Source organism: Chrysemys picta, chromosome 14 (assembly GCF_011386835.1).
Source record: "Chrysemys picta bellii isolate R12L10 chromosome 14, ASM1138683v2, whole genome shotgun sequence".
NCBI lineage: Eukaryota > Metazoa > Chordata > Testudines > Emydidae > Chrysemys > Chrysemys picta.
In genome coordinates this window covers 43,981,319-44,001,584 of record NC_088804.1, presented here as the reverse complement: position 1 = coordinate 44,001,584, position 20,266 = coordinate 43,981,319, and the positions used below count along the sequence as shown (strand labels likewise).

At 42.2% G+C, this 20,266-nt stretch overlaps 1 protein-coding gene across 2 annotated transcripts in view; it reads right to left on the bottom strand.

Moving 5' to 3' along the window:
- The window catches only part of ZFHX3 (zinc finger homeobox 3), a 345,739-nt gene that overhangs the window by 302,022 nt on the left and 23,451 nt on the right, over positions 1–20,266 (bottom strand). For both annotated transcript variants that reach the window (XM_065567681.1, XM_065567684.1), the window contains exon 2: positions 14,771–15,141. The gene's annotated coding sequence lies outside the window, so the exon portion shown is untranslated. The remainder of the gene's footprint in view (positions 1–14,770; positions 15,142–20,266) is intronic.

The window sequence follows — 20,266 nt, the reverse complement described above, 5'->3', positions numbered from 1 at the left end:
GGATCTGAGTTACTACAGAGAATTCTTTCCTGGGTGTATGGCTGGTGAGTCTTGCCCACATGCTCAGGGTTTAGCTGATTGCCATATTTGGGGTCAGAAAGGAATTTTCCTCCAGGGCAGATTGGAAGAGGCCCTTGGGTTTTTCCCCCTTCCTCTGCAGTGTGGGGCACGGGTCACTTCCTGGAGGATTCTCTGCACCTTGAAGTCATTAAACCATGATTTGAGGACTTCAATGGCTCAGACATAGGTTAGGGGTTTGTTGCAGAAGTGGGTGGGTAGATTCTGCGGCCTGTGTTGTGCAGGAGGTCAGACTAGACGATCATGATGGTCCCTCTGACCTTAAAGTCTATGACTCTATGCACTCAAAAACAATGTAAAACTTTAGAGCCTATAAGTCCATTCAGTCCTACTTCTTGTTCAGATGATTGCTAAGACAAACAAGTTTGTTTACATTTACGAGAGATAATGCGATGTAGCCAGCATTGCAAGATATTTACATGCCAGATGTGCTAAAGCTTCATATGTCCCTTCATACTTCAACCATCATTCCAGAGGACATGCTTCTATGCTGACGATGCTCATTAAAAAAATAATGCATTAATTAAATTTGTGACTGAACTCGGGTGTGGTGGGGAAGGGGAATAGTATGTCTCCTGCTCTGTTTTACCCACATTCTGCCATATATTTCATGTTATAGCAGTCTAGGATGATGAGCCAGCACATGTTGTTTGTTTTAAGAACAATTTCATTGCAGATTTGACAAAACGCAAAGAAGGTACCAATATGCGATTTCTAAAGATAGCCATAGCACTTGACCCAAAGTTTAAAAATCTGAAGTGACTTCCAAAATCTGAGAGGGATGAGGTGTGGAGCATGGTTTCAGAAGTCTTAAAAGAGCAACACTCCGATGTGGAAACTACAGAACCCGAACCACCAAAAAATAAAATCAACCTTCTGCTGGTGGCATCTGACACAGATGATGAAAATGAACATCCATTAGTTCGCACTGTTTTGGATCGTTATTGAGCAGAACGTGTCATATGGATGCATGTCCTCTGGAATGGTGGTTGAAGCATGAAGGGACATATGAATCTTTACCGCATCTGGCACGTAAATATCTTGAGAACAGGCTAGAACTGTGCCATGCTGTTCTCACTTTCAGGTGACATTGTAAACAAGAAGGGATCAACATTATCTCTTGCAAATGTAAACAAACTTGTTTGTCTGAGCGATTGGCTGAACAAGAAGTAGGACTGAGTGGACTTGTAGGCTCTAAAGTTTTACATTGTTTTATATTTGAATGCAGTTATTTTTTCTACATTATTCTAAATTTGTACGTTCAACTTTCATGATAAAGAGATTACACTACAGTACTTGTATTAGGTGAATTGGAAAATACTATTTCTTTTGGTTTTTACAGTGCTATATTTGTAAAGTGAATACTGTATACTTTGTATTCTTTGTTGTAATTGAAATCAATATATTTGAAAATGTAGAAAACATCCACAAATATTTTAATAAATGGTATTCTCTTACTGTTAACAGTGCAATTTATTTTTTAATCGCTTGACAGCCCTAGAAATAACATTAGTTTTATAGTTTTTTAAAGCATTCTTCTTACAGACAGTAGTATCAAAAACATTTATAGTGAGAGTCAATCATCGATTAAGTACAAACAAAACTTTTAACTCCTCACCAAGAGTTGCAAGCCACAGGGAGAAAAGGCCAAGACTGGAAGGATGCAGGGAACAGACAGAAAAGGAGGATGGAGCAGAACCAGGGTGCATTTTGGAAATTAGGAAACAATTTTGATTTGGATTCAGATAGGGATAGAAGGCCAACCGTATTCATGTAGGATTGGGGGTGATATTTTTCTCCTTCCTGCAATAAGAGACTAGTAGGTTTGTAGTATTCTGCATCTATGTGAACTACTGCCCACCAGAGTGTATCTCTTGGCACAGTCCCAGTTGAATCCTCTGGTCCCAGCAAAAGCTCACACTTAAAAAAAATTTTATATATATATATAAACTATAATAGCTTCTGTAGCTGCTGCCACTCGTCAGTTGTCCCTCCCAAACAGGATGGAATGACTCAGCACAGTGATAACCAATATACGACAGTAGTGGTAAGAGGCTGATAAAACTTATAGAACAGGAATAAAAGACAGGGATCAGTAAGGCTTTTCCCCTCCTTCCCCACCCACTTTGTACTGTATTGCATAATTGGCTAAATAGCCTATGGGGATTTTACACCTTTCTCTGAGGCATCAGGCATGGGCCAGGGGCAGGATACCTGACTTGCTGAACCAATGGTCTGATATGGTATGGCAAAATCTATGCTCCTATGAGTGGTGATGAGAGGACAGGAAAATAGAAAACAAAAACCCATGTTTGCCCACTCACACTGTTTGAATGCAACAGATAGGACCAATGGCAATCTTTCTTTTAAAGACATTCACCTCAGGGAGGGTAAAGGGTTAGGGTTAGTGGTCTCTTTCAGTTCAGAAAGCTACTGCTAGCTGTCCTCCTTCCTCCTCTCCCCAGTTTTTGTTTTTGTTTTTGCACAGTAAGACACTGGATTGTGCTCTGAGAATCACCCTCCAGAAATCCCAGATAGTAAGGGGAGCAGATTATCTGTTCAGTGCCTTGGTTTCATCTGTTTCCTAACTGTATTTTGCAGCAAGTTTACTCTAAACTGAGTGTGTGTGAGTACGTGTGTAAGAGTTGAGGATTGGCTGAGGCAAACGCAGAAGGCTTGCTGAAAGGCTTGTTAAGGAAGCACTCCTGACCATGCAATCCAATTACATAATGCTTCAAAAAATAACTATACTAGGATCTGGGAGTCTTGTCTGGGTGATGTGTTTCAGTAACAGAGAGAGGTGTCAAGTATCCATCTTTCAACCCAAAGGCGGACAGTATATTTCTGCCACAATCTGACACTGCTCCAGCAGCTATAAACTGCTGTAAAGGGGAAACTTGTTTCCAAGGGAAGTGTCTGCTGTTCCCTTTCAAGGGAGTGCTGCACCCTGCAGTCCAACTCTGAGGCCTTGTAAAATTACCACTAATCTCCACAGTCAGAATACAAGGCATTTGAGGGGCATGCTCTCTATATAAGCTTTGTTTTGTGAGGGGGTTTGTAGGGTAAGAGAAACTGCTGGGCAGAGAAACTGCTGGGCAGGAAAAGACCAGCTAGTCATCAAACTGTCCCTGGTTTAACCTTCCCCCCAGCTCTCTATTCTTTCAGTTTCCCTCTGCCACTCCAAAATGGTTTACATATAATTATTGGGCCCCAACGCTGTGCAGGATACTTTGTAACACTTGGAGAACATAGGATCCCTTGCCCCCAGCAATTGACAAACTAATAGCAAGGTGCTGAGCATCTTTTTCTTCCACTAAAATCAATGGGAACTGAGGACACACAGGACCTTTAAAGACCAAGCTCTCAACTGCCAGTCAGTCCAGTCCAGACATTATAAATTGCATGACCAGGGATTAGAAGGTGCAGTCTCCAAGCAGCACAGGTAGCTTTTTGTTGTTGTTAATAATGTAATTAGTGGATTACATTGAAAGGCACCACAGAAGGAGCCAGTTTTAAGGAGGGATTTGAATGAAGAGAAGGAGGTAAATGGCACATTGAAGAGGAGACTGTTCTTGGGGTTTCACGAGCTTCATATGCATAATCTGCTGTGACCTCACTTGCGAGATACATGTCATGAAATAACTCATTAAATAAAATTCATGTTTGCTATAAATTATCTCATTTTAAGTTGTTCCCTGAGGTTCACCCTCTCAGCTCTGAGAACAATTTATTTCCTTCCACTTTAACAAGTCCCTTCAGCAGTTGGAATCTTTTCCACTGAGTCCCCTTAAAGTTTTCTCTTCCCTTGCTGAAAAGAAACATCATCATTATGCTTTCCTAAATCAGAACCTTCCCAGCCCCCCAGCTGTCTCCTCTTCGGGGTAATATAACCCTTCCAGTGCAAGAGGGGCTGAAATGGATGTGCTGTAACCAAGGTCTTGTAAAGTAACAACATCTACCTCCTTTAATTTGTCAGTGTTTTCAAATCAAAATGATCATTAAATATTTAAGATCTTAAATCAATCTTTAGTCTTTTATTTCTCTGTTTGTTTTTTTGTTAATTCTACTCTAGAGAATCTTGCTAGAGCCATGGAAAGCTGTTCCTGTAAGATGCAGCAGTAAGGAAAGGAAAGGAAAGGAAAGGGTGAAGGAGCCTGAGCTCCTCTGGCCCTGCTCTACACGCCATACGCTGCTTTCCTCTCATCTATTTCTAGACTGTTTACCTGGCAAGCACCACATGACCGATCCACAAGGAAATGCTGACATCATTGTGTCTTTCATACGTGTTCCCTCCCTCTCTGCCTGGCTGGCTGGAGACTCCCTCTCTCACACACACTCTCTTCCTCCTCCTATGCATTTCTGCATTCATTCTCTCCTTCCTCCAGCCCATTCCTGAAGATTCTCTCCCCCTTTTCTTCCTATACATTCCTGCAGATTCTCTCTCCCTACATGCTTTTCCTGGATCAAGACTTAGTCTGTAACACTGTTCCCTAGCACCAGGGCCGGCGCAACCCATTAGGCGACCTAGGCCTAGGGTGCTACAATTTGGGGGGCGGCGACCGCGGCGGTATTTCGGAGGTGGGACCTTCCACCGCCTCTGTGGGGGGCGGCATTTTGGGGCGGGACCTTCTGCTGCCCTAGGGCGGCAGAAAAGCTGGTGGCGCTCCTGCCTAGCACAGCTAAAGAACCATGTTGTCCCAACTACACTAACAAGAAAAAGTCATGTTAGATCAGTGGTTCTCAAACTTGTGTACTGGTGACTCCTTTCACATAGCAAGCTGCTGAGTGTGACCACCCCCTTAACGATATAAAAATGTGTTTTTAATTTATAACACCATTATAAATGCTGGAGGCAAAGCGGGGTTTGGGGTGGAGGCTCGTGACCCCCCCATGTAATAACCTCACAACCCCCAGAGGAGTCCTGACCCCCAGTTTGAGAACCCATGTGTTAGATCATGAACAACAGCTGTACTAGCACATAGTTATACTTGAAGTGTGAACAGACCCTAAGTTAAATGGGACTTTGAGACCCAATAAAATTGCTTGTCAGTTGTGGATGGGGGTGCATGAGCACAATAAGTACTAGCATAAATTCCCTTGCTGCTGTGGATTTAAGAAATTGTTTGGGCTTTTTATCTACAGTTACATTTGGATTAATCCCCTTTTATTTCTATCATGCCCACCCTTTACCCCTGACATCAGTATATAACTTTAGCTCCCTTAGGTAAATTGCCCCCTTTCTCCCTCCCTCCCGCCAGATTGGATCCCTATCTCCAGCTGTTAGCATTTGGAATTAGGTGGGTTCAGTCATCTTTCCCCAGTGTAGGGTGACCAGATGTCCAGATTTTATAGGGACAGTCCTGATTTTGGGGTCTTTTTCTTACATAGGCTCCTATTACCCCCCCACCCCATCCTGATTTTTCACATTTGCTGTCTAGTCACCCTACCCCAGTGCATAATGGCTGCCTTGGTCCTGCCTCTCTATTTTTTTCTCCAAACGTATGTTGAGGATCAGTCACACAAGGAATCAAGAGGACTTCCTAGGAATTTGTTTGCCTGGCCTTTGAGAGTTGGGAAACCCCCTGCAGGTATCAACTAAGGGAGGAGCCTCCAACACAGGTGCTTGACTTTTCAAAGAGTATTTATCCTGGGAACCATGTGGCAGGGCTCTGGGCTTGTGCTGCTCTGTGGAAGCTTTCTCCCTGTAGTTGGGCACAGAGCCAAAGTATGCAGTTAAAAGGAAATGTTTAATAAAGACACAGGAGCCTCAAAATGTTTACTTTTCCTCCAGAAAGGTAGGGAGATGGTGTCCCTGGAAACTGCCTTAAGAGCCAGAGCAAGTCAAGGAGGCCAGAGACACAAAGAGAGCTGGCTGCATAGGCTGTAGGACAGAGCTCATCCTTCAACCTTTTCCTCCCTTAACAACTACCATCCTAAGAGGTCATAAACTGTTGGGGAAAAGGTGGCCCATTAGTGAGTCTATTAAGTCTCCATTAGTTAGGTGTGAACTCATTATCCTAATACACTTGGAGGTGGGATTCCACTTGCAGGACATTAGCACTTTAACAGGCACATTTACCACTTAGAGCTGGTGTGTGAGAAAAAAGAGAAACACTCAAAGTTTTAAAGCAGCCACAGATGCTTTCTGTATGGAGCCTGACTGAGTGGGACTCCTCGGGAACTGCTCACTCCCATCCTAACTTCCTTGGTTCCCCCATACATGCACCACTCTTCCTGAGCTGCCCACACAGATGTTTAAATTCTTCCTCAAGACCTTTTGTTTCTGCAATATCTACAAGAAATTAGCTAACTAATCTTCTACTTATATTGTTGTATGCAGTGTTGTTTTAGCCCTGTTGATCCCAGGATATTAGTGGGACAAGGAGGGTGAGGTTAGGGTAATAACTTTTATTGGACCAACTGGTATTTTCCACTTCTTGTTTTTGTGTTGGATGGGTGTCATCAGGTGGGGTTTTGTTGTTTTGTGTTTCTTGCATGATTTCCAGGTATGTTTCCTGATTTTTTCCCCCTTCCTGTGTGTAGAAGCATATGATGATTTCTTGTCTGTGGTAGTCCCTTCTGGAGAACGTGAGGTGTAGTAAGTGGTTCCTTGGTTTTCGGAAGTCCATCTGCAGAGCTGTTCAGCACATTTGGAGTTGTATGTAGCGGTCTGAAGGCTATAGATGGTGAGACCTCTGGGGAAGATGTTTTGTTTCTGGCATTTGCTCAGGAAGTAGATGTCACTGTTACATTTTGCTTCCTTTTTCTTCATGTTGTGGTGTTTCCATTTCAGACAGCAAAATTTGTTATCTTCAATTGTTGTATGCAGTGTTGCTGTAGCTGTGTTGGTCAACAGATGTTGACTGAATAAAAGATATTACCTCACCCACCTTGTGTCTCTAATCTTCTACTTGGCTATTTTGTTTATTTGTCTCATGAGTGAACTGTTCACTTATATGGAGGGAGGGAGTTGAACTGGAAAGGGGGAGGATAAAGACACTGGAATTAAAGGTGGCAATTGGTGTGGAAGGGAGATAAGTGGGCTGATTTGTGAGAGGGAGTATAGTGTGTATAACTTAAAACAAAACAACTCCCCCAAAACCATAGGCCATGACTTATTAATTCCATGGTCATCATCCTCTGATACCTTTTCTTGTTTGTTGTATCACTTTCTGCCTTAGGGCTTGTCTAGATAGCGAGTTAGTAAATCTACATCATACTAGCCTGCTGCACATTAACTGTCTGTAGGAACCCTGCACACTAAAAGTTCCTTAGGGTACGTCTACACTGCAGTTAGACACCTACAGCTGGCCCATCCCAGCTGACTCAGAATCGTGGGGCTTGGGCTAGGGTACTGTTTAATTGTGGTGTAGACATTCTGGCTTGGGCTGAAGCCTTAGCTGTGGGGCCCTCCCACCTTGCAGGATCCCAGAACCTGGGCTCAAATGTCTACACCCTTATCCCAAGACCCGCAAGCCTGAGTCAGGATGCACAGGCCAGCTGCAGATGTCTAATTGCAGTGTAGACATACTGTAGTGTGCTTTTATCTACTGAGATTTCAAACAGCAGTAGGTAAAAGTGCAGTAGGAAAATTTGAGTGCATGGTAGCACAGTCCACATGGACAGTTAACATGCAGCAGGCTAGCGTGCTGTGGATTTACACCCTAGCTTGTTGTTCACTAACTCTTTGTGTAGACACGGCTTTTGTGTTTTTAGGCCTGGTCTACACTTTGGGGGGGAGGGGGATCGATCTATGTTACACAACTTCAGCTACGTGAATAACGTAGCTGAAGTCGATGTACTTAGATCTACCTACCGCGGTGTCTTCACTGCGGTAAGTTGACTGCTGACGCTCCCCCATTGACTCTGCCTGCACTTCTTGCTCCAGTGGAGTACTGGAGTCGATGGAAGAGTGCTCGGTGGTCGATTCATTGCATCTTCACTAGATGCGATAAATCGACCCCTGCTGGATCGATCGTTTCTTTATCCACCGCATTTCTTAGCAGGGTTCTCCTGTTAATGTCATGCTAGTGTTTCCTAATGAACCTTCTCTGTAGTTTTCTGCTAACTGTTGTTTCCTCAGAGAGAAGGGGGGAGGGGAAATCATGCCCTGCAGCGAGAAAGAAAAAGAAAAGCCCTGTCCCATCATCACTCCACTAAAGCACAGTCCAAACATCTTTCTTTCCAAAGCTAGTTTTGAACACATCTGGTCAGTGGAAGGGGCCAACTGTGTGCAAAATCATTTAACAACATATTAATGAGCATGGTTGCAGAAGGAAGAATAAAGAAGAACAGGAGTACTTGTGGCACCTTAGAGACTAACAAATTTATTAGAGCATAAGCTTTCGTGGACTACAGCCCACTTCTTCGGAAGAATGATTTTGTACCTTAGCCACAAGACTTGGAGTCAGGACTTGTAGTCCCTCAGATTCACTGTCTGGCCTGCAGCGCCAAGATACAATGTTGACAGGTAAGTTACAAATGCCTAAAACAGAGATATAGCCAGACAGACTTTGTACAAGCCCAAGTCTATATTACAGACCTATTTTGGTATAACTACGTTGGTCAGGGGTGTGAAAAATCCACCCCCCATAGTAAGGTAGTTATACTGACCTAAATCCCCATGCAGATAGTGCTATTAGATGGGAGAGTTTCTCCCATTGACGTAGCTGTTGCCTCTCATGGAGGTGGAATAACGACACCGACGGCGGGCGCTCCCATCGGTGTAGTAGCATCTTTGCTTAAGTGCAGCTGCATTGATGCAGCGTTTTAAGTGTAGACGTGCCCTAAGTTTCTGTACAATACAGACAATAATTCTAGTTGACCTTGGGGAAGGGCCGGGAGAAGCAGAGGGGAATTGTGAGGCTTAATTCAATAAAATTTTTGTAGGGCTGTCAAGCAATTAAAAAATTAATTGTGATTAATCGTGCTGTTAAACAATAATAGAATACCATTTATTTAAATATTTTGGATGTTTTCTACATTTTAAAATATATTGATTTCAATTACAATACAGAATACAAAGTGTACAGTGCTCACTTTATATTTACTTTTGATTACAAATACTTGTATTGTAACAAACAAAAGAAATAGTATTTTTCAATTCACCTCAGACAAGTACTGTAGTGCAATGTCTTTATCATGAAAGTGCAACTTACAAATATAGAATTATGTACAAAAAATAACTGCATTCAGAAATAAAACAATGTAAAACTTTAGAGCCTACAAGTCCACTCAGTCCTACTTCTTGTTCAGCCAATCACTAAGACAAACACATTTGTTTACATTTGCAGGAGATAATGCTGCCTGCTTCTTGTTTACAATGTCACCAGAAAGTGAGAACAGGCGTTCACATGGCATTGTTGTAGCTGGCATTGCAAGGTATTTACATGCCAGATATGCTAAACATTCGTATGCCCCTTCATGCTTCAACCACCACTGCATGGGACACGCGTCCATACTGATGATGGGTTCTGCTCGATAATGATCCAAAGCAGTGTGGACCAATGCATGTTCATTTTCATCATGTGAGTCAGATGCCACCAGCAGAAGGTTGATTTTCTTTTTCGTGGTTTGGGTCTATAGTTTCTGCATCGGAGTGTTGCTCTTTTAAGACTTCTGAAAGCATGCTCCACACCTCATCCCTCTCAGATTTTGGAAAGCATTTCAGATTTTTAAATGTTGGGTCAAGTGCTGTAGCTATCTTTAGAAATCTCACTTTGGTACCTTCTTTGTGTTTTGTCAAATCTGCTGTGAAAGTGTTCTTAAAACAAACATGTGCTGGGTCATCATCCGAGACTGCTATAATATGAAATATATGGCAGAATGAGGATAAAACAGAGCAGGAGACATACAATTCTCCCCCAAGGAGTTGAATCAAAATTTAATTAACACATTTTTTAATGTGTCATTAGCATGAACGCATGTCCTCTGGAATGGTGGTCGAAGCATGAAGGGGTATACGAATGTTTAGCATATCTGACACATAAATACCTTACAATGCCGGCTACAATAGTGCCATGCGAGCGCCTGTTCTCACTTTCTGGTGACATTGTAAATAAGATGAGGGCAGCATTAGCTCCTGTAAATGTAAACAAACTTGTTTATCTTAGTGATTGGCTGAACAAGAAGTAGGACTGAGTAGACTTGTGGGATCTAAAGTTTTAAATTGTTTTATTTTTGAGTGCAGTTATGTAACAAAAAAAATCTACATTTGTCAGTTACACTTTCATGATAAAGAGACTGCACTACAGTATTTGTATAAGGTGAATTGAAAAATACTATTTCTTTTTTTATCATTTCACAGTGCAAATATTTGTAATAAAAATATAAAGTGAGCACTGTACACTTCGTATTCTGTGTTGTAATTGAAATCAATATATTTGAAAATGTAGAAAAATATCAAAAAATATTTAATAAATTTCAATTGGTATTCTGTTGTTTAACAGTGTGATTAAAACTGCGATTAATCGTGATTAATTTGTTTATTGCGATTAATTGCTTTGAGTTAATTGCGTGAGTTAACGGCAATTAATCAACAGCCCTACATTTTTGTAAATGCTTGTGTACAAATATGCAAAGAATATAGATGGAGATGATAGCTATATGACAAATTGCGGAACCACATGATATTTATAGTTATCTTGCTCCTTTAACCACTCTCAATTGCCCTCTGCTCACTTATTCAAGACTTATTTTAACAACTGAAACCTCTCAACAGATTCAAATGGCTGAGATAAAAAATAAATCAACCTGGCAGAGAAGTGTTTTCCTCCTCCACGAAAGGAGAATTTCCTCCCAAAATATCCCAGGTGGGGCTAGTGACAGCTTTTCTATACATAAAAATATAATGGATGTTAAAACCCAATATCCTGCAAGACCATAGAACTAGAAAAAGGAGCTTTATCCCACTGGAAAGAGAAGACTTGCAGCTTTCCATGGGGACCCAGCACCTGCTTCTAACCTGGAAGATGCTGAGATTTCTTGACTTTAAATGTGACGTTTTAGTTATGAAAGCTATTTTATGTCATTTTTAGACATTTTTATGGGTCCCTCTTGTCTTGTGCAATTGGATGCATGGTAACAAAGGCACCTGGGTTTACAAGAAGAGAGATACAAAAAAACAGTTCCAATAAAACCTATAAAACTCTAAACCTTCCTAAAATTGCTTTTCTATAACATAGGTTTTATACAGGACACAATTATATGATATTAAGGTTTTATCAGCAAACACTTGGGGTAACCTGCATAATTCACTTGTAGTGTCACCACTTGTAAATAATGGGGCCACCCCAAAGTCATAGTGATAGAACCTTTATACCACATCATCCATTCTACATGTATCTATGTCTTAGCAGGGAATAATTAGCTGTGTTGTCCTTTAAACTGTCAACATAAAGCTTCCAACTTAGTACCCAAATGGGACAGTTCACCCCTCTCTGAGCTACTGTTTCTGGCTATGTATGTGCAGTCTCAGATTGTGCGGCACAGATTCATAACAAGAAAGGGTTTTTTTCACAACGAAGAACCTTTTTTTTTTTAAATGAAAGTTAAAATTCTTCTGAAAGTGATGAACTCTTCAGAGCAATTCCAGTGAGGTGTTCCACCGAATGCCGGTTCAGCTGGAGTCCTGTGGCTAACCTGAAACAAGGTGTCCCACTGCAGCTCTCCTATGACATGCTGGGGGAAAAGGTGGCAGAATGTGCCTAGGAGGAGTCAATGAGTGACTAAGACTAGGATCAATGGGGGAGAACTCTTGTTGGTTTACACATACTTCGAGAGTATAAATTACTCACAAGAACAGCAGCATTATAGTTTTCCTGCTCAGACACAGAATTTCCACTTGAATCTCTCTCTGCTGGATTCACAGTAGAACAAATTCATTTTTCCACATTTAATCAGCTTTCAGAATTATTGGTTCTCTTTCTTAAAGAATGTAAATGAGAAGGACTGAAAGTATCTGGTGACAGAGGAGCTAAAAAATAGATTCCTTTAGGAAAAGCTTATGGATTTTCCAGAGGGGAGAGTGTGTGCCCATATGTGTGTGAGTGGATAAGAATGAATGGGTGTTACAAGGAGTGCATGTATTCAAAAAGAAACTTTAATTTTGATTATAATTTGAAAGGGGAATCAACCATAGTCCAAATGATGGCTGTAATTGAAGACTGCAGCTGGATTGGTTAGTTGCCTGCAGACAGGGAGGGTGCAAGGATGTTTCGCGCCCTAGGCGAAACTTCCACCTTGCACCCCCTCCCCCAAGCCCTGTGGCAGCTCTCCGCCCCCCCCCTCCGCCCTAAGGCGCCCCCCCGCAGCAGCTCCCCACCCACCTCCCTCCGCCCTGAGGCGCCCCCCCCCCCGCGGCAGCTCCCCCCGGCCTGGGGAGCCATGCGGCAGCTCCCCGCCCCAGCTCACCTCTGCTCCGCCTCCTCCCCGAGCACGCCGTCGCTGCTCCACTTCTCCCACCTCCCAGGCTTGCGGCGCCAATCAGCTGTTTGGCGCCGCAAACCTGGGAGAGAGAGAAGCAGACCGGGGCGGCATGCTCAGGGGAGGAGGCGGAGCAGAGGTGAGCTGGGGCGAGGAGTTCCCCTGCATGCCGCCCCCCCCCCTTACTTGCTGCAGGCGGCCCTCCCCGCGTCCCCCTGCCCCAGCTCCCTCCGCCTAAATGCCGCCGCCGCCCGGGGCAGCCAAAGATCTGGCCGCTGCAGTCGCCGCTGAAGGACCCGACATGCCACCCCCCAAATGTTAGCGCCCTAGGCGACCGCCTACGTTGACTAATGGGTTGCACTGGCCCTGCCTGCAGATCAGAGTGCTATATAGACATAGTCCCTGGAAGTTTTTCTGAGGGTAATGATATTGCAAGAGATCTTGTGAAAGGAAGACAAGAAGGGCAGAGATCCTGTTTACCGTGAAAAGAATTGGAAGAAAAAACTGAAGTTTCCATAGGATGCTCTGTCAGATTAAATCAACTATTACAATGATTTCCATGTTTAGAGTGTTTTGAGCAATAAAGCTAAGCTGGAGTATTAGCAGCTGGGACACACAGCTCCACCCCCTGAGAGATCACTTATATGGCCTTCATGAGGCTGAGTAATAAACACTTTGTCTTCACCCTGCTATTTATGGGTTGCTTGAGGGCATCAGGCTCTTTTTCTGCATTTACCTGGGCATACGATTATTGTGGAACTGGGCTTTAATAAGATCAACAATAAATTAGAATGACCACACATGAACAGCTAGCTACTGCTTCCCTGGTTGGCAAGGGAAGTGCTCATTACAGAGTTGACCTGGTTTGCACTAATTCATATCCTCTGTCCTCCCCTCTTTTGTGGATATGTCTAAGGTTTAAGATTACAAACTGGAACTGTTGTAACTGAGTTAGAGAACAACTATGTTCTAACTGAATCAGGGGACCTGGAGCTCACACTGCAGCTTGCATCTGACAATTCCTATTAGATGGCTTATTGTAAACATGCCTAAAATTGAACTTATTTTTCCACCTAAACCCTCTTCACTTCCTCCCTTCTCCACTTCTGTCTAGTCTACTACAATGCTCTTTGGCACCTAGACATGGAACTCCGAAGTCATCAGAATGTTGGGAATCATTAAGAAAGGGATAGATAATAAGACAGAAAATATCATATTCCCTTTATATAAATCCATGATACGCCCACACCTTGGATACTGCGTGCAGATGTGGTTGTCCCATCTCAAAAAAGATATATTGGAATTGGAAAAGGTTCAGAAAAGGGCAACAAAAATTATTAGGGGTATGGAACGGCTTCCATATGAGGAGAGATTAATAAGACTGGGACTTTTCAGCTTGAAAAAGAGACAACTAAAGGGGGATATGATAGAGGTCTATAAAATCACGACTGGCATGGAGAAAGTAAATAAGGAAGTGTTATTTACTCCTTCTCATAACACAAGAACTAGGGATCACCAAATGAAATTAATAGGCAGCAGGTTTAAAACAAACAAAAGGAAGTATTTCTTCACACAATGCACAGTCAATCTGTGAAACTCCTTTCCAGAGGATGCTGTGAAGGCCAAGACTATAACAGAGTTCAAAACAGAATTCAATAAATTCATGGAGGATAGGTCTATTAATGGCTATTAGCCAGGATGGGCAGGGATGGTGTCCCTACCCTCTGTTTGCCAGAAGCTGGGAATGAGCAACAGGGGATGGATCACTTGATGATTACCGGTTCTGTTCATTCCCTCTGGGGCACCTGGCATTGGCCACTGTCGGAATACAGGATACTGGGCTAGATGGACCTTTGGTCCGACCCAGTATGGCTGTTCTTATGTTCTTATCTTTTTATTTGTTCAGTAAAGAACCTAATACATGTTGGACACAGTATGAATAATAGTTAACTGTAATAAATAGACAATATTTTATTCTCCATGTCTTCTCTGCCTTCTACTCCATCCCCTCTGTCTTTATTTCTTACATCTCCCATCATTTCATCCATTTTTCTCGCTTTCCTCCACCCTATCCTTTTCTCTCTGTCTATAACACCGGTTCTGCTCTACTATTCCAATGAAGCCATTCTAATGACAGCATCCCCATTTCAGTAAGCACAAATAGAAGTGAGGATCAGCTGGTGTGAAGGAGAGGTTATTAGGGAAATCTAAAGGAGGGAGAGGGAAGAACTACTGTAAGATAAATGAAGAAGAGGGATTTAGTCCCTACCTGTTGCCGTCTCTTATGTTGACTTGAATGTCTTGTACTTTTTCTTCAGACTTTTTCTTTTCATATAAATCCTGGAAAGGTGCACATGAGCGTCAGTGGAGTCAAATGGGCCCAGAGTCGCAGGACACTTGAGAGCCACTGGAATCAAATGGGCCTATTTCTGCAGACCAGATCTTTTGGTGAATTTCTATTACTATATTTGATACAGTCCCATTTGTGATATAAAATATCTTTGAAGTCTGATGAGGGGTGATGGAATGGAGATGAATAAATTACTTCTGCATGTTATCGTCCAGCTGATAGAAAGAGCACAGACTCAAAGTTCTTACACTTCTCCAGCTTCCTCTTTTCAATGGCAAAATTGTCCCATCCTAGGAGAATGAGAAGACAAGACAGAAAAGACTGAGTTTGGCCTCTTATAACTTCAGGAAGCTTCCCATGGCTGCATATCTCACAGACAGGGCAACACCTTTGTATAGTGCCCTTCTGGCTCCAGCCTTAGGATAATGTAACCAACAATTTAATAAATAATAATCATAATCATAATAATTAATAATGTAATACTTAGCATTTTATATTCTGAAAGCACTGTATAATCTGAATAATAAAAGACTAACAGACTATATGTTGTTCCTTTTATATATGAGTGAGCAAAGGGGGTGAATTTTAGTACATGTGGAAGTAAAGGACTACATGCTGCAGGCTAGAACCAGTCTTAAGGCAGGCAAATATTATGCAAATAAATCGACCAACACCCACTAACTCCCCTGCTGTCCTGGCTTGCCTCATCCTACTATACCAGACCTGGGACACTTCCCCATTCCAGCTGTGCCTCAGTCTCGACTTATGGACCCCTACTATTTCAGTTCTGGACGTCTTGTGGAGAGGCCTTCACTCTGGTATAATCTTGGCTTCAGATATGTGCGGGGCCGTCTCTCTCTCATGACAAACTGGAGGATGTAGCCAGACATCCACTATTTGGGACAAGGCTAAAAACAAACTAATTTAACAGGTGAGTGACCTAAGCCATATTTGAATCCAGGAGTCCTGGGATCATTAAATTATACATGTAGCTCTCAAAGTTTATCAGAGTTATTCACATCCTTTGGCAGGAGAATTGGCTACCAGGACTCCCAAAGGGAAAGATTAGCATACTATACTATTACTCCTTTGTGTCTTCTAGTATCCATGAACACTATAAAACTGGAAACTCTGTTCAATGTGGGCATTAGTTGGGCTGTAACTTCAGAGGTGCTGGAAGTACGGTTAACCACTTGGAGTTATCCAGGGTCTCACAAGAACAAAGTCCCAGAAGATGCCATGATGAAAGGTCAGGCTATATGAACTTCCTGGTTTTGGCAGCTGATTTTCTAATCCTATTATCACACTGTAGAGATGGGTACTGCTAGTTGATGGCAAAGTTCTAGCAGGTCTAATTAAGCAGACTGAACTAATAACCTTCCATTTTGGGACTGGTATCATTCATAATTTAATGTATTGCTGCTGAAACATTAACCTTTCGACAACTGGCACTGAGCCCTGAGCACAACTTAGTGCTGACCATCTTTCAGTAAAATGAGTATTATTGTTAAAACAGGCATAAATCATTCATGGCTTCAGCTTTTGTGTCAAACTGTACATGAGAATAAGTAGTAAACTAGATAATTTATTTACCTTTTGGTGATTATTTTTTATGATTTTATTATCATAGTCAATGATTCATAAACATTGGCCAAATGCCATTTCAACTCATTTTTACCTTTTCAGTGCTTTGGTGTGCTGTTTTTCATCTTTAAAAATGTCAGCACTGATCAGGAGAGCTTAATCCAGGTACAAATACAATCCCATTTCAAAGGGAAAACACCCCTTACACACCTCTGCCACCACCACCATCACAAAACTCAAATAAATCCCACAATCAGTTTTCAGCATGGCCACTGGAAGTTTTTTGCACTTACTAGAACAAATGTTTATTTGAAGATTCACACACAATGTGCGTCAAATTCAAAAGAAAAGAATATTTTAAAGCAAGTTTGAAAAGTTTCTGTTTGGAAAGACAACATAAACTGCTGGGAAGGGGAGACTGTAAAAAGCTGGAATGGTTCCAAATGTGTTGGAAAGCAACATGCCCAGCTCCCACCACCTGGTTATTGGAATGTGATTGTAGACCCAAGGGACTTTCTGCTGATTCACTGCATCATGTTTTGCTTCCAAAGTGCCACCAACATGATTTTTCTTGTACCATGGAAAGATAAGAGAATCAGAGCTAACTGGTGACTAGATGACTGCATCACAGAGCTCTATAATAAGGCTCTTCTGTTGACCAACCCTTGTGGCAGCTGTTAAATCCCTGCATAAAATTGTGCAAGTTCTAATACCTGTTAATAAGGTGGGTAAGCAGAAGAGTTCACTGTTACAGACTCCTTATGTGTAGCCCCTAGCACATTCCAACACATGGGACAATGCAAAACAAAAATAATTCTAAGTTACTGTCACATTTGATGTCCAAATTTAAGGTCCAATTCAGGAAAAATATGGTGCATTATCATTAGAATTCTGCCAAGTCCACTCTAATCAATTTTATAATGCAATCATTGCAGTAGTATGTACATTACGCAAAAAAGGAGGATCATGCTCAGAGGAGGACAACTGCTTGTTGTGTGAACTGGTTTCACCAATATTCCATTCCACTGTGCCTCTTTTGGAAACCCCCCTTTTATGCTCTACAGGTGACAGCAGCAGGACTTGAGCGGAGAAAACACAGATCAATACAATCTCAGACTCACAGCACCAAATACCTGCCTCCAAAACATCAACGGCTTAAGCACCTCCACTTCCCATTGACATTAACTAGAGCTGTGAGTGCTTAGACCTTCTGAAAATCAGGCCCCAAATCTGACTGCTATGATCTGCCTCCAAGTGGTACCATCTCCAAAGGGCTGTTCTTACCATTCCCAGTCTCTGTAGCCTTTTTCAGCACATGACTGACTAATTTATCTCATTTAGCAAAAAATCTAAAAATAATAATAAAGAAATGGAGCTAAACATAGTATGAACTTTGTGAGCAGCACTCACAAAGGGGATCTATTCCAATCTGCAGCTATGGAAGTCCTCAGAGCATCCACACAAGAACCTTACCTGTGACAGTGAATGACAGACATAATCTAGAGAGACAAGGAGGGTGAGGTAATATCTTTTATTGGACCAACTTCTGTTGGTGAGAGAGACATGCTTTTGAGTTTACATAGAGCCCTTCTTCAGGTCAAGAGCTCTGTGTAAGCTCAAAAGCTTGTCTCTTTCTCACCAACAGAAGTTGGTCCAACAAATATATATTACCTTAACCCTCTTGTCTCTAATATCCTGGGACCAACACCACTACCACAATGCTGCATAAAAGAAAATAAAAAAGTCTCCTACCATCTGAGAAACATGCCTTGAAATGTTTAGCCAGTGACAATCATGTAAAAAGAAACATCTGACCTATTGTGTCACAGGAGTTTTTCAAAATGTTACAAAATGTTCATTGTTATGTCATTTTAATACTATTTTTTAACAAAAAAACCTAGTTTGTGCCATAATAATCATATAAATGTAGGTTTCAGAGTAAATGTAAATGTAACAATGCAATGAAATTTTTACAAAACACTTCTTTGCAGAGCTCTACTGTGGGGTGGTGGGGGTGGGATTTGGGAGCTGGAACACACATGTCTTGATGGTGTCACAACTATGTTATGGGTCCCAGTTTTGATGGTGCTTTTGATGGAAGCTGCCACAGGCTGATCATTGCAGTGATGCCTCACATCTGTTCCAGATGCTGACGGATGCATCAGGCATTGCATTTCAACTGACACCTGTTTTTCTGTTGGATTTTCCCAAATCTCTGTCTAATAGAGAATATCTTTTCTTTGCAAATTCTGAGCCTCACATAGAGAAATAAGTGAATAAACTAGAGTAGAGACTTTATGAAGGAACTGGGTCCTTGATTATCACCTTCCAAATATAATCTGTCACTGTATCTTGGGGTTGACTGTCAGGAATGGCCTCAACAGCTGCAATATCTGAAAAGGGGCAATATTTGAAAAGAGAAGCATCTCCTGGACTTATGGGAGGAGCTCACAATGTAGTTTTAAATGGAATGTATTCTATCTGGGGGGCAACAGAGGGTGCAGCAAGCCTAATGCTTCAGCCTTAGGAGTCCTGGAGTCAGATCTGGATTCATATTTGACTGAGGTCACACTTGAGGTGAATATGGTGCTCTCAAGCGGACCTAATGTATTTATGCACATCACAGAACTATAGAGTTTTGCACAATCAGTAGTGAATCTCTCTCTCTCTCTCTCAGATTTTCAGAAGGTGCTTATCACCTTGCTATCTAAGCACCTCTGTTTAGGAGAGGCCCAGTGTGGGAATACTGAGGTATTGGTTGAGGTGAAAGAGAAAGCACAGGGCAGCAATAGCCAGGACTGAAGTGCATTAGTGGAGCTGTAGGGTGGGAGCACAAGACAAGAATAGCAGGTTGGGCTGCAAGTGCAATGGCCAAGCTGCGTGCCTTAGCTTTCTCCCCACTAGACCTGGTTTAGGCAGTACGGCTAGTCCCTCACTTTCATTAGCAGCAAGTCAACCACAATAAGAAGAAAGAATTCTTGGAATGCTAGGGTCTTTACACATTTCCCAGTTCCACTGCTAATTTTCCACAGCAGCAGGGAGAGAGCAGTGTGTGCAATTAGAGTTTTACAAATGGATTACAGTACTTTGTATCTTTTGTAACCAAAGTTTTGAAACGTCCCACATTTAACTGTAATTGTCTCCCATCTCTTGTTAAAAGATTCACTTTGAATCAGAGAAAGGCAGTTTGCTCTGTGAAGTCCATCCACTCTAGATATACCATACCTTAATTTATATAGTGCAGCCAGCATACAAAAACTCAATCACATGCTTACCTGGGGCACTGGGATTAGAACCCTGGTTTTTCTGCTTAAAATCCAAAGGAATTTACCACTAGAGCTAAAAGGGCTGATCAGTAAGGAGGACCTCATGTATTTTGTGATTTTTCAGCCATGAAATTTATCTCTTGCTCCAGATTTCATTTTATGTTTAAAAAAATTACCTTTTTAGCCCTTATGGTTACAGACATAAATGCGATAACACGAATAGAGTGTTAACTGATGTAGTCATGTCTACCTGAATCTGTTGAGGTACTGAAACAGTAACTCTAAGGGTACGTCTATACTTACCTCCGGGTCCGGCGGTAAGCAATCGATCTTCTGGGATCGATCCCGGAAGTGCTCGCCGTCGACACTGGTATTCCTGCTCCACGAGAGGAGTACGCGGAGTCGATGGGGGAGCCTGCCTGCCGCGTGTGGACCCGTGGTGAGTTCGAACTAAGATACTTCGACTTCAGAACGTAGCTGAAGTTGCGTATCTAAGTTTGAAGTGGGGAGTTAGTGTGGACCAGCCCTAAGATATGTGAACTGCCCCTTTTACTCAGAGCCTTAA